The sequence below is a fragment of the Stegodyphus dumicola genome, chromosome 1 (assembly GCF_044657685.1).
Source record: "Stegodyphus dumicola isolate Sdum_Otavi_A_Nest chromosome 1, ASM4465768v1".
NCBI lineage: Eukaryota > Metazoa > Arthropoda > Arachnida > Araneae > Eresidae > Stegodyphus > Stegodyphus dumicola.
The window spans coordinates 102,135,385-102,143,946 of NC_140768.1; the positions used below are offsets into that span (position 1 = coordinate 102,135,385).

At 30.2% G+C, this 8,562-nt stretch overlaps 1 long non-coding RNA gene across 1 annotated transcript; it reads right to left on the reverse strand.

Annotated features, from left to right (window-relative positions):
• Positions 1–5,198: 5,198 nt before the first annotated feature.
• Positions 5,199–6,347, reverse strand: LOC146999178 (uncharacterized). Its single transcript, XR_015039504.1, has 3 exons — positions 6,210–6,347; positions 5,968–6,051; positions 5,199–5,336 (listed from the first exon to the last, which is right to left on the reverse strand). It is a non-coding gene; the product is annotated as an uncharacterized LOC146999178 (long non-coding RNA).
• Between the last annotated feature and the right edge of the window lie 2,215 nt (positions 6,348–8,562).

Genomic DNA, 8,562 nt, shown 5'->3' on the forward strand with positions numbered 1-8,562 from the left:
AATGCAGGAAGGAAGCAGTTGATATTCATTTCAAGCAAGATAGGATTATGATCAGAAGATAAAGCAGGAATAACAGAAGTTTGACTATTGTAACTGAGGTTATTTGAAAGAAAAAGTCAATGATGGAGGACTATGGTAACCAAAATGTGTTGGTTCATCAGGAGCATGTATAACATAATTTTTATCATGGATCAAATTGAAAATTTCAGTACCTTTTCTATTGCTTGCACCAGGATTCCAACATTGATGTTTCGCATTAAAATCGCCACCTACAAGAGAGGGATAATTAGAGTCCAAAAGATGTTCAATTTCAGCCTTAATTGGTCTATGATTCGGTGGAATATAAATATTGGAGATTATGAATTTGTTAGATTCAATTTCAATTTCAATAGAATTACTCTCAAAAGAAGTAGATTGGTTTTGTTTAAGTTGATGCTGTATACTCCTTGTTTACGAAAGTAATAAGTCCACCTCCTCGCCCTGTAGTTATGTCAGATCTGAAAGTAGCATAATTTGCATAAAGTACTTTGTTTGCAGGTTGTAAGTGAGACTCTTGTATTAACAAGATTTGTGCTGAGAGGAGGGAAATCTTCTTTATGCAGATTCCATGGATTTCTGATAGGAGGTTGGCTGTGAGTAAATTTTGATCTATTTTGTAGAGGTCTTGCTGGGCCCTGAGAGAAATTTGGCGGATGTGGCCCTTTGCAGTGATAACACGTTGCAGGTTTATTCCTGTCAACAGCACAGTTTTTGGGTTCATGGTTATCTCTACAACGTACGCTAACCCAGTCTCTAGTACAAGAAGCGAACTATGGAAAAATTGCTGACATCGGTAGCACTGGGGTGGGCCGGGCTTCCGTTTCAAGTATTCAGCAGAAATATTCATATGTCCTATGTGTTTTAGCTCAAAGATTTTCTTGGCAGAGTCCGTTTGTGTAATGTGAATTAAAAAGAGCGGCATTGGTTTATTTTCTTTTCTATTACGCATTAAGGTTATATTAATGCGTAGCTTAATATAACCTTTAAATCCTTGGTTATTTAATTCTTGGACGATATAGTTAGTGTTCACCGTAGTTGGTAAACCTCGGATAACGACTTTGAGCCCTTTTTCATCTGGTAGTTGGAAAGTGTGAGCTTTTAGTTTAGTTTTTTCAATTATTTTCGGACGTAACTGTGAGTATCTATATCAGGGAGCTCAATATGCAATTTTTCACCTTTAAGTGTTCCCATAATCTTTTTGCCAGTTTGTTTGCTTAAATTAGCAAGAAACTCGTCAGCTTTAATCACGTTATCCGCTATAATGGGTGGGACTTTATTGCTATTGCGAGATTGTCCTTCTGTTGATTGTTTGTTTTCTGATGGTTTCTTTTTATTTATTTTGAATCTAGAATCACTTGTACCTTGCTGACTGATAGTTGGTTCCACATTATCCACAGATTCTTCAAGTTGCATGCAGAGTCGTAGCTAGGGTTTTCAGCGCCCAGGGACAACTGAAGATCTCGCGCCCCCTACTGCTTGCCAAGGATAGAAAACATTTAATTCTAAAATGTCGTAACATCAGTTTGGCGCCCCTTGGATTCTGCGGCCGGGGCGCATATAAGCAAAATGTACACTGCTAGGACCAAGGAGGTTAGAATAGATGGAGTAAGCCTTCCCCGTATGTTCCCATGCAATGAAAATGAAGCCATGATACGTCACGATGCGTGACGTCACGACTGATATGTGTGAGTCGTCAGCCATGTTTTTGCGACCCTTTAGGGTTGCAATTTCGGTTGGGGGCCAATCTTTGGCTCTTTAGCCGTATTAGTTAAAACTTTAATTATTTAACATTTTAGAGGACCTTTTAGAGAATCTTAAGTTCCGATTTTTCGCACTCATATAGAGATGTGTGACTTCTCTCTCGTAGTTTTTTAAAATGACGAATTTCTCATATGATTCATGATGCGTTTTTAAAACATTTTCACATATACTTCAAATTCATATATAAGTTACAAACACTTTTTTGTCAACTTCTGAATTTTCAGTTTATACTTTTACATACATGCATAATGTTAGACAACTCAAAATGTACTTTTTGACAAGAGATTTCCCGCAGCTGTATTCTTAATTTCCATGAGGTTATAATGGGTTTGAAATCACGTTTTCATATTTATGTAACTACTTTTCTTTTATAATTCAAGGTAGTTTCATGTATTATATAAAAATTATAAGCCTTTCAATACAGTACTTGTATGATAATTCTTAATATCTTAACTATACCATTTCAGTACTGATGGAGTTAAGCATATTACTTTTATTTACATTACACGTTAAATTATTTAGAGAACATTAAAGCTGTGGCTACAAATTTGTATGAAGAAAACTTCAGTAATTTTTAAGTTTCTAAAGCTTTTCTGAATCAAAAGTTACTTTTCTAAAATTGTAAGCAAATTTTATGTGATAAGTGGATAAATACATGCTGATGCTTTAATATATCTAGCAAGTTCGCATTTTAAACTTCTGAAAAATTTAATAGCTTGTCTGCATAATAATTCTTGTTTTTCATTTTTAATCTACGTCTTGTTTATCATTTTTAATATGCAGTTTGAAGTTTGCTCACATGGAATCGAATGTCTATTATTGCAACAATTTGGTTAAAAATGTTATTTTGTGTGCATATCCAGAAAAAGGTAGCTAAAAGCTTTATGATTTTAAATACTGATTTGAGATATACACCTTTAAATTTTGATGTTTTAGCAGAATGCTATAAAAACTATTTCAATGCTCTAATGGCTGTGGGAATCTATATTTTAAAAATATATTTTTATATAAATTTAGCAATGTAAAAATTCCATATCAAAAATACTATTTTTGTTCTTTATTTAGCTAAAAAGGAAATTTTAAAAATTAATAAATACACACATAAATAAATAAATAAAAAATAAAAAGAATACCTTTCCACACAAAATTTAGACACTATTTACCGATACATTTGCTATTGAGAAAATACTTTATACAGTACATAGAAAAACTGGTAAATTTATGAATTAAACAAGGGAAAAAACATACATAAAATTTAAAATTTTGATTTTATATTTGCTTTATATGAGTAGAGAATTTTATATTTGCTTTATAGAAATAGTGAATATTTGTTAAATTCAAATTTCATTCCTTGAAGCAATGGCACAAGAAAATTATTAAAATTAATTTAATTTTACTATTTTCTCGTGAAACAATGTTGTTAATATATTATTACACATATCTGAATATTTAATGATAATTCAGTACTCTTCTGTTATCGGGATGGAAATCAAAAATGTATGTATACACACATACATATGCATGGTTCATATATACATACATTCAATATACATCCATATAGAGATTTCTGAATCTGGTCCCGATAACAGAAGAGTACCAATAATTCTATAATTAGTTAATATCCTTATTAATTAATTTGCATAAATAAAAACAAAAGTATTATTTAGCTTTAAATCTACATCTTTTGATAACAAACATATGCAAAATACTTGTACTTATAGTGAAAATAAAACAAAAATTGTTATTTTTCACTCTTTTTTTTCTAACACAGTGCAAGTCATTCCATTATAATCAAATTTTATTAAAACACAGTAACTGGATTTTTTCCATTAAAGTCAACACCTTTATATAGAATATACATAAAGTCAACAGCTTTGTATAGAATGATATAATGCTAGACCTACTTTAACTGAAATTTTATTTATATGAATTTATGGGGAAATGCCAGAATAAATGCAAAAAAACCATCTGAATAACTCTTAGCCGACACTGTTATGATAGTATTTTTGTTTTCAATAAAATGTTTTTAAGGTATACCATTTTAGTTCAGTTTTCCCCTATTAAAGGAGCTACCCTAAGAGACATATTTTATTTACATATATCTCATTAATATGTTAAAAATATAGCTTAAGTGAGTTTTATGTGCATACTGTAAGGAAGGGGAAAGCCTTAATTCAAAACCTGTTTTAAAGCAGTAAGTAAATAAATAAAATACATTGCTTTTTTTAGCATCTCAAAAAATAGTGTTTTGGCTTCTAAAAACAAATCCTAAGCATCACATCATGATAGATAATAATCTTACGTAAGAAGAAATATCTGATTAGGAATACATTCTTTATATTTATTTGATAAGATCAAAACGTATATGCAACATCACATTATGAAAAATCCTGCGAATCATTACAACACTGTAAGACATTGATTAGTAAGGTAAACATCAGTTGATCATTTTTTCACAGTAGCAATAAATTTTTCATTCAAATTCTTAAAAATATGCCAAAACAAATTTACGATTGGTGCTTAAGATTTAAGGTCACACAAAAGTAAATTTGATTTAGCAGAGCTTGATATCTTCCATAACATAAAAGTAACTGCTACATGATGGAAGTTTTTGTGAACAAAATACAAACATTTTATAAATACTTAAACTTAATGACTAACTTCAAATTAATCCAATAATGATGGAAACAATAATGTAATTGAGTACTGCAAATTTACTTTGTATGATATTTCTATGTAAAATCTGAAATTTATAATAGGTGAAGGACTTTACATTATTTAAACAATGAAGCCCCACTTCTGAAAGCGAGGACTTAGACAAGACATATAGGACATTAAAACATACATTACCATATTATTATATTACTCAAAATTATTACTTTCAATAATACTGTTCTTTTGCTTACTTAATGCATATTCCTATATATATGTAAAATTTAAAATTAAGCAAAAAAGTTATTTTAGTTTAATCCTGATTTTGAACAAACCTCTGTAGACTTTGAAGGCAATCAAATACAGGTTTCTCTTTTTTAGGGGCAAATCTGAAGAAATGAGACCTGTGTCTGATAGGCCTCGAAATCAGTAATTTTAATCAAAAACTATATCAAATTGAGGTTGCTTTTATGCCTCATTTTAAATGATTATTATAATAAAATACACATTTAATTATATATATATAACAGCAAAATTTAAACAGTATTATGAATTATTATCTATTAAAAATTTCAATTTTTAATCTATTCTTAAGCACTGAAATTAAAGCTTAAATCATATAATGCCTGAATTTCAATATTTTGATTTATTTATAAAACAAATTGGTCCATTTTTAATATGATACATTTTTTATGAAAACTATAAAACTTAAAAAAACATACATTTTAAAAACCGGATATCATTGAATGGTAGTTTGGTAAACCCAATGCCTTTTACATGCTGTGGGGTCAACAGTTGTGTTGGATTAGGCACATTAAACAAGGCTTTAGTTTTTTAAACCCATCTTTCCTAGAACATTCAAACTGGTTTTCTTCAAAATGCACCTTCAAATTTAACAAAAGCATGTATGAAGTTTAACATTAAAATCAAAAACACTAGTATTTAATTACAGTTGCATGTACTAAATGAATTTAATCACACTATTAAGAATGAAATTTTGTGAAAAATTTTAACTTTTATATGAAAATAGGACAGAATTAAGAATAAATAATTAAGTTTATGAAGCTTCCTGAAGGACACAGAATATATTTACCTCACTATACAGAATAACCTAAACAATTTATAATTTATGTTATACTTACCAATTTTTAAGACTGGCGCCAACTGATATATTTGGCGACAATACATCAGAATCAAAATACAGCATAGACCTTTAATACACTATTCGTACAGTAAAATTTAAATAAAAAAACGCCTATTACAATCCCAACCGAGACAAAGTTTACATGAAATATAGAATACAATTTTACAAACAGTATAAACTATTAGCAACAGTAAAAAACAGTATTGGCGATATTTTGCTGCACAAATGCACACACATTCCACAATTGATTTTATATTTGTAATATCATTTCAGCGTTAATAAGTGACAGCTAAATGAAAGTACACATTTTGAAAAAAAATAATAAGGGAATTTTTCTCATATGCTATGAAAAAATACGAAGCTGCACTTACTTCACAAAAACACGCTCCTGCGACCGAAATCCGTTGATCTCGAACAGAAAGAATTACTTCTTCTTCGTCTTTTTTCATTTTTTGCTAAACAAAACATCCTAAAGTTATTTCTAGAATGATTTGACAATTTGGTGCAGCACGTTTATCCATATTTCTCAAAATCTGGTCGAAACGATCAACAAAGCAATGCTGAACTAATAGCGAGTAGCAATAAAGTCAGAATAATAGAAATACTAAAATACCTGTTTATGGCATTTACTTATGAAATTAGCTGCGTAGCAGCGGGAATGATTGACATCCTTCACTACATTCACCAATTTTATCTGGCTGAGCAGTTTTAATACAATTATAAACAAAGCTTTCGTCTTATCCGTACGCTACACGGCAGTCATGCTGGCTCATCAGTCGTGACGTCACGCTGTCGATCTTTCCTCGGCTTCAATTTTGTGACGTCATGCTTACTCCATCTATTCTAACCTCCTTGGCTAGGACAACGGCTTGAATTTGGCCAATGACAGTCTAGATGAGGGTGACCATTAACTCCGCCCACATAAGTGATGTCACATTTTTGACGTTTGTTTACATTCCGCTCTTCGGAGTTACGCGGAGCGTTCTTTGAATGTACATTTAGTTTTTCGTAATGAAAGTGTTTATATGTATGTATATATAACGATTTAATGTTTGTTTCGGAATACTAAGGATTATTCTACTGCTCCAATAGAAAATTAGATCCAGTCGGATGGAAGTTATTGATGGCTGGAAGATGCATGTAAAGTGTGATTTACAAATTATTCTGTATATTGATAATCAGAAACTGTTAAGTGATAATGACTTAAATCATCTAATTTATAAAATGTACCTGCGTGAATTAAACCAAGGGAAGTTAATGTTAAGTTAGTGAAACCAAGTGCTAATTTCTGTCAGTAATTAATGCAGTAAATATTTTGAATCAAAATGCCACCAGTTACCATTGCAATGAATAAACATAGTGTGTGTCAAGAAATCCTTAAAATACATTTCATATATATATATATCTGAATGTTTACAGCCTTATTAACTGTGATTTGATTTCTTTACTGGATTCAATATGCTTTTTTAGAAATAAACTTCATTTTATTATTAGAACATAAAGAGTAGAAAGATGAAAAAGTGGGTTCACTCTAATGAAGATATTGAAGTGTAATTTAGCTGTGACACTACTGAAGTTAAATGAAGAATGCATTATTTAATAAGAACTGAATATATTTAAGATGTGCTACCAGCTCTGATATTTCAAGACTATTGTATATGCTAATCTATGAAGATTAAATCACTATTAACTGACAGGGTAGGGTTATGGTTCTGGTAAAGCATATATCATATTTGGAATTTTCATTGCTTAGTATGCATTCTTAGAAAGGAAGTTCATTGTTTTGCTGAAATGCAAAGAAAATCATACTGAATAACTGTAATTGCTTAGTGTAATAGACGTACTCTAATCTAAACTGCAAATGCTAAATGATGCTGAACATAGCAAGAATTGAATTTAGTAAGATATGTTACCTAGCTATGTTATTTCAAGTCTATTGAAAATGCTTAACAATGAGGTGTAATGCTGAATTGAATCCAATAAGTGCACTTTTGTTTCCAGAAAATACACCTTCAAGTGAATTGCTTGAATGTGTGCTTATAGTTCTTTACTATAAACATACATTCAAGCAATTCAGATTAATCAAATCCAATTCAATAAAATCACGATTAACTGACATATTATAGTTCTGGTAAACCATATATCATATTCGGGATTTTCATTGTTCAGTATGCATTCTTAGAAAAGAAGTTCATTGTTTTCCTGAAATGCAAAGAAAATAATACTGAATAACTGTAAATGCTTAGTGTAATAGATCAACTGAAATCTAATTTAACTATAAAACTGCAAATCCTAAATGATGCTGAACATAATTTAGCAAGAACTGAATTTAGTAAGATATGTTACCAGTTATGATACTTCAAGACTATCGAAAATGCCCAACAATTAGGTATCATTACCTGTTCTAAGGTGCAACCCTGAATTGAATCCAATAAGTATACTTTTATTTCCAGGAAACATACCTTAAAGTGAATTGCTTGAATGTGTGCTTATAGTTCTTTACTATAAACACACATTCAAGCAATTCAAATTAATCAAATTCAATTCAATAAAATCACTATTAACAGACATTATAGTTCTCGTAAAGCATATATCATATTTGGAATTTTCATTGTTCAGTATGCATTCTTAAAAAGGAAGTTTATTGTTTTGCCGAAATGTAAAGAAAATAATACTGAATAACTAAGTGCTTAGTGTAATAGACCTACTGAAATCTAATTTATCTACAAAACTGCAAATGCGAAATGATGCTGAACATGATTTAGCAAGAAGTGAATTTAGTAAGATATGTTTCCAGTTATGATATTTCAAGACTATCGAAAATGCCTAAAAATGAGGTATCATTACCTGTTCTAAGGTGTAACGCTGAATTCAATCCAATAAGTATACTTTTATTTCCAGGAAACATACCTTCAAGTGAGTTGTTGGAATATGTGTTTATAGTTCTTTACATCTAGTTAAATACT